Source organism: Centrocercus urophasianus, unplaced genomic scaffold (genome assembly GCF_019232065.1).
Source record: "Centrocercus urophasianus isolate 14NV4802_14NV808 unplaced genomic scaffold, USGS_Curo_1.0 seq_11, whole genome shotgun sequence".
In the NCBI taxonomy this organism is placed as follows: Eukaryota; Metazoa; Chordata; class Aves; order Galliformes; family Phasianidae; genus Centrocercus; species Centrocercus urophasianus.
The window spans coordinates 32,412,844-32,419,252 of record NW_024884253.1 but is presented as its reverse complement, the minus strand read 5'-3'; positions in this window follow the sequence as shown (position 1 = coordinate 32,419,252).

Genomic DNA, 6,409 nt, shown 5'->3' with positions numbered 1-6,409 from the left:
TTAAAATAAATGGGTGGTGAACAGGACCGCTGTCAGTGCCTCGTCGGTGTAGCGGTAACGCGGTGTGCCCTGGCACCCATCACTTGCCTCCTCAATTAATCAATGAGAGTCTGATCACAAGAAATACCTCAGGAAGCAAGCTTTGAGCCAAAAAAACAAAGGATTCTTACACCCCCGTCTTGTGGTGTGCCTGCAATGCCAAGTCCTGGTGACGGCAAAGCTACAGCTTGTACGTTTGATCAGTCTTTCTTGGTGCCTTTTTAAATGAATGAGTTAATTGCTGAGGGAAGGGGGCTGTGCTGCCATCCACAGCGACCTCAGCAGCAGCCTCATGAAGTCTAAGTCATGCCCTGGGGAGGAGCAGGCCCAGGAAAGGCAGGGCAAAGCTCTTCTCTGCTGTGCAGGCGATGGAGCAGTGGCACAGGGCTGGCTGTGAAGCCATCTGGATGTGGTCCTGGACACCCTGCTTGAGCCAGTGACCTCCAGAGAACCCTTCCAACCCCAACCAGTCTATGATTCTGAGAATTAAGCATATGAGTAGAATCGTAGAATCCTTAGGGTAGAAATGGCCTAGATAGCCTCTGAAGGCCAACTCCCCTGCAATGAACAGGGACACTACAGCCAGATCAGCTTACCCAGGGCCTGATCCACCCTCACCTTGTAAGTCTCCAGGGATGGGGCATCAACCATATCAACTGGGTGACCTGATTCAGTGCCTCATCGCCCTCACTGTAAAAGACTTTTTCCTTGTATCTAGCCTAAATCTACCCTCCCTAAGCGTGAAGCCATTTCCCCCTGTTCTACTGACACAGATCCTTATGAAGAATCTGTCCCCTTCTTTCCTGAAGCCCCCATTTAGGTACTGAAAGGCTGCTATCAGGTCACCTCTCAGCCTTTTCCAGGCTGAAGAGTCCTAGCTCTCTGAGCCTGTCCTCATAGGAGAGGTGTTCCATCCCTTGGATCATTTCTGTGGCCCTCCTCTGGACGTGCTTCAACAGGTCCACGTCTTTTCTGTACTGAGGACTCTACATGTGGACATTTGAATAACATCACATCATAGTAACTCAGTGTAAATCCGTAAAACCTATGTGTACTATGTGCTTGCTATGCATCAGTTGAAGTCAGTGACAAAATACACTGCTTCCAATGAAACCAAGATTAGGATTTTTATTTCAGACAGGAAAAATGACAGTGTTGTAAAGAGCAGTCGTGTTCTGCTTTGACTTTTGTTAGAAATGCATACAAGGTACAAAGAGTCCCCTTCTTCCAACCTGGAATTTCCTATATTCTTTTGAAGATACAGATCATAAGATGTCCTTATTTCAGCAATGGAATCCAAACTGTGCGTACCCTCAAGCTGCTTGTTCTAAGAAAAGTTTCTGTCCAAAAGAAGTATTTTAATATTACAAAAGTTAATTTTGGACTTAGTCTGTTCTCCCTCACAGCTGTAGATTCTGCAGGTGTCCAGGGCTGTCTGTTGGTAATTTGATTTAAAGGCAGAAAAAATCTAGGAGAAGTTTCAGAGAGAGTATTTATTCATTAAGATTTGAAATAGGATTCTCATCTAGTGGCACAGAGCATTAAACAATCGTCTGTGTACTCTCCAGTGTGGCAGTAATTTGGCTGAGTACAAATAGTCCTTGTCTTCAAATCTGCTTTTGGAAATACCTGTATAAAAACACTGGTGGCTATATTTCTTACAATTCTAGATTGGAACACTGAACACACATTTATTTCTACGGACATAAAACACCTTAAGAGTCTCCTTTGTGTAAATGCTAGTGTGCATTCTGCATAGTGCTATTTCTGTGTGCATGAATTACATGTGGGGGTGTGTCATACAACGATTGAGACAAATAATCTTAGAAAATATTTAATACTTCTAACTGTAAAATATTACATTCAAGCCTAACTATTTCTGATAAACTTTTTCAGAGTCAGGTTTTAAACTTTTATTCAGTAAAGGGTAAACCTTCTCCCGAGCACCTTACCTTCCTCCTTTGTAGTTAGAGCTACATGAAATGCAATTGACACAACTGCTTCAGTATAGCTGTTTTAATGCATAAAATATCTGAAATAATTAATTCTTTCCACTGAATTTAAACATACATTTTGCATTTTATATATTCAGGGGGAGCAAATATAAGGTTCACAAAAACGTAAGCTTTCATTTCAATGATTTTAATAGGGGAGTGCTGTACTGAAATGTCTTTGAAAAACAAAGCTATCATCTGTTCAGTCTGACATTTTTTCAGCCCAGTTTCTTAAGGAAATGGTACTTACATGTCCTTGTTGTGTCTGCCTGTATACACAGCCTGTTAACCCAGGATCTGGTAGCCAGATGGGCAGCAGGAGCAGTGCAGAGGGTGTTACAGATGTGGAGAAAGACCTCCAGGTATGAACAACTACTTAGTTACAGTCAGCAGGCAGTAAAATGCTACAGATAAGGCATCATTATTTTTGCTGCTCACAAATAATAATTCTGGTAAATACATGGTTTTCTCAGTAATAAAGTTTTGTCTGCATGTCAAATTCTGAAATAGGTGTATTCTGGTATAACTCCACACATTCATATGTCTGTTCTGGAAGTGTTTCAGTTGAGACACCTACCTGGAATAATTAGATAAAGCCATAACCTTGTGTACAATGTTTCATGTTCTTGGACTCGTTCTGTTCCATGACAACTACTTGGTAACACCTCGATTCTTGATTTTGTTTAAGCAGGATCACTTGCATGGATTCTTGCAGAGATTGTGCATTCAAAGCTAAGGCCATTTTTCCTCCCTGTGCTGGCCATGTTTGGGCAGCACTGGATTGGAGTTTTTTCCCTGCAGTGCATTCTGCTAAGCATCCTTCCAGTGAGGGTTACATGATCTTCACCAGATAATTTTCACTGCTTGGCTTTATTCCTTTTTCTGTATAATTTCTGTTTGCAATTTGATTAATACTTTTGCTGATATTGACTGCTGATGTCAGTAGAACTGTGTGAGCCTAAGCAAAACCTAAGCTCTGACAGGAAATCCCTGAAGTAACTAAATGAAATAGGTAGCAGCCTTGCTGAAGTTTCCAAAATGATTTCTGCAATTGAAACAGGTACAACACCAGACAAAGCCACAAGACCAATATAGATAATTATTACTACACAACTTTAAGGTCTATTATTACTACAAAACTATTACCATCATTATTGGCAGTTGAAGGCTTTTTTGACCTTGACCTACAAAGTTCTTGCCTGTAAGACTGAGCACAGATTTAAAAATATTTTCCCCACGTGACTCAAGAAGAATCCATCTATGTAGTATCTGTATAGGGAGACAAGAAGTGAAATATCCTCTGTGCACTTCCCAGCATTAAAATCTATTGCAGCCTGAAAGTAAAAGTGAAGCTATTAGAAAACTATATGCTTGCTGTAAATGTCCTTATGGTGTTTATAATAGGTCTTCAGTAACATTGCATTTTACCTCCAAAAGAGACAACAATGTTGATTCAGTCTCCAAAGATGAGTGAAAGTAAAAACGCAGAACATACTTTTACAGATTTCACTATGGAGAGAATAGCCATTAATCATGCTGCCACTTATCACCAGACAGAGCTGTAGAAGACAACAGCTTTCCATATAGTGTTGTGAAGTTAGATACACGAACCAGAATGTAGAAGTTACATGCTGCTAATACTCAGCATTCAGAAGGTGTACTGGTCTCAGCATTATTTTGTCAAACACTGTGTGCAGAGTGAATGTGAGTATTCATGCAGTCACTCCATGTTCTTAAACAGATTCAAGTTTTATTTACCCTTTGCTCGTCCCTGGCTTTTACACAAGTCTTTGTTAAACCATCTTAATCACTTCAGAATTGTACCTAGTTGTTGTAAGATCTTTTTTAAAGGAAAGGTAAACATTCCACAGAAATCACAGGTTTAATGAGAAGCTAATTTTGAATTGATAAACCACACAAAATACCTAAACCTTACTGAAGTTGGAAGATTATCTGTGATTTTTGTTGTTCTACGCTTCTTCAGTTGTATCTCCAGCTTTGTGGAACTCGGACTAAAAATGTCTTCCTTAGGGACAGATTAAAAGCACAGGCTTAATTCTAACCTCAAGTGATAGGGTAAGTGAGTGCAACTTATCTTCAGCTGGGGAGAAAAGTTCAGATGGTTGTAATTACTAAAGATTGCTTGCCATTAGATGCAGGCACATAAATTAATTTCCGTTTTTAATAAAGTAATGCCACTGCAGTTATACACAAGCCCTAAGGTACCTGTGTCTAAAACAAACAGCAAAATTCACACAGGAAATGATGGACAAATTACATAGGAGCTGACTGCATGTTTCAGTTGGAAATTAAGAGTCCCAAAAACAATATATTTATAATCCTCTCAAAGGGCTGAAGCACTTCCTATCTGAGATGGCATAAGAGATAAACAACACAAAAGAATAAACAATCTTTGCTAACAGTATTACTGAGAATTGCTGGTTGAGGTTGTCAATGTCTGACAAATTGAAGATGCGGCTATGACCTTTGGTTTATAAGATGATAATGCTCAGTTATCTTTTTTAACCTGTATTTTTTAAAGGCTAATGATCAATCTCACTATTTCAGAGAGAAAAAACAACACTTGCTCTGGCAAAAATGCTTTGCTCAAGTTTACACACTCCTGGTTTGTGAACAGCCAGGAAGAAAATCCAATTCTCCTGAGATGGAGTCCTGTAACCTATCCAGTGGACCGTGCTACTTCCAGAACATTGTCGTCCTCAGAAAGCCCTCTACGAAGCAATTTTTCTTAATTAAAAACAAACCAAACGTCACAGCAAATATTTCCTATGTTAGAAGTTTCATCTAAAGGTCAGAATTAACGTTCCCGAGTTACATATTTCCTCACAGATATTATTCCTACAGCTCGTTAGAAAAATATACCCTGAGGAACAATTTGCTTCATTAATTCCTTAAAGGTTCAGGATAATTGTTTTTTAACTCTGGAAAAATTCTCCAACTAACTGGAGTTCTCTGATGACTGTTCTTCAAGACTTGACACCACCCGAAAAAAATCCTACATGCAAGCAATTAATCTTACCTATTATCACCCCAAATTTCAGTCATTTTCACCTCTAAAGCACCCGCACCCTTAAAACAATGGTAACTCAAACTCTAATGCTGGTATGAAAATTCTGGCTGGTTTTGGATTTGGTCTGGTATTTGCTTTTATCATTTTATTGTACACTAATTTACTGCATGATATTAAAAAAGTCTCATATCTAAGGCTTTGAGTTAGTACTTCAAATATTGTATATTAACATACTATATGAGTAGCACAATGAAAGTCCAATTCTGACTTGGAATATTTGGAGCAGAGCAGTAAGAGAAAGTAAATAATATAGTTAGCAAAAAGAAGGTAACAAACCAAGGTTATTTTGAAACTCTGACCCCCCCCAGAAACCTCACCCTATCACAAACATTTACCAAAGGGCAGAAAACAAACAGGTTAACTAATGCCTAATCATATTTAGCACATTTAGGACAAGGGCGATGTGAGAATGGAATGTCTGAAAACAAAACATAGTCCACGTTTTGCCAAGACATAAGTGATAGAGAATGCAGGACTATGCCTTGTCTATTAGATAGGAAGTTCAATCAGGAGGAAGTTTTTCACACAGTGGGTGGTGATGCACTGGAACAGGCTGCCCAAGGAGGCTGTGGATGCCCCATCCTTGGAGGCATTCAAGACCAGGGCAGCCTGGTCTGGTGGTTGGTGACCCTGCACATAGTAGGGGGGTCAATAATCATTGTGGTCCTTTTCAACCCAGGCCATCTATTCTCTTTGATCTGAAATGGTGCATGCAAACTACTACTGAAGGCCAAGAAAATGAGCATCCCTTGTAAAAACAGAAGAGACACTGGAGTGAGGGGAGTTTCCTAGAACACAGGCTGACACTGAACAGAGGTGTTATCCCTAGCGTGAGCTGCATGTTACTGCAGTATCAATACCAAGTTCTTCCAACCTGATGTGAATGTGAGGCAAACAACTACTTAATAACTGTTGCTCAAAATGCTGCTCAAAAACAAAAGAACATAGAATCATAGAATCATAGAATCACAGAATCACCAAGGTTGGAAAAGACCTAAAAGATCATCCAGTCCAGCCGTTCACCTATTCCCAATAGCTCCCACTAAACCATGTCCCTCAACACAACATCCAGCCTTTCCTTGAACACCCCCAGGCTCGGTGACTCCACCACCTCCCTGGGCAGCCCATTCCAGTGCCTGACCACCCTTTCTGAAAAGTAATACTTCCTCACGTCCAGCCTGAATCTCCCCTGCCGTAGCTTGAAGCCATTCCCTCTGGTCCTATCACTAATGACACGAGAGAAGAGGCCGACCCCCAGCTCATACAACCTCCCTTCAGGAAGTTA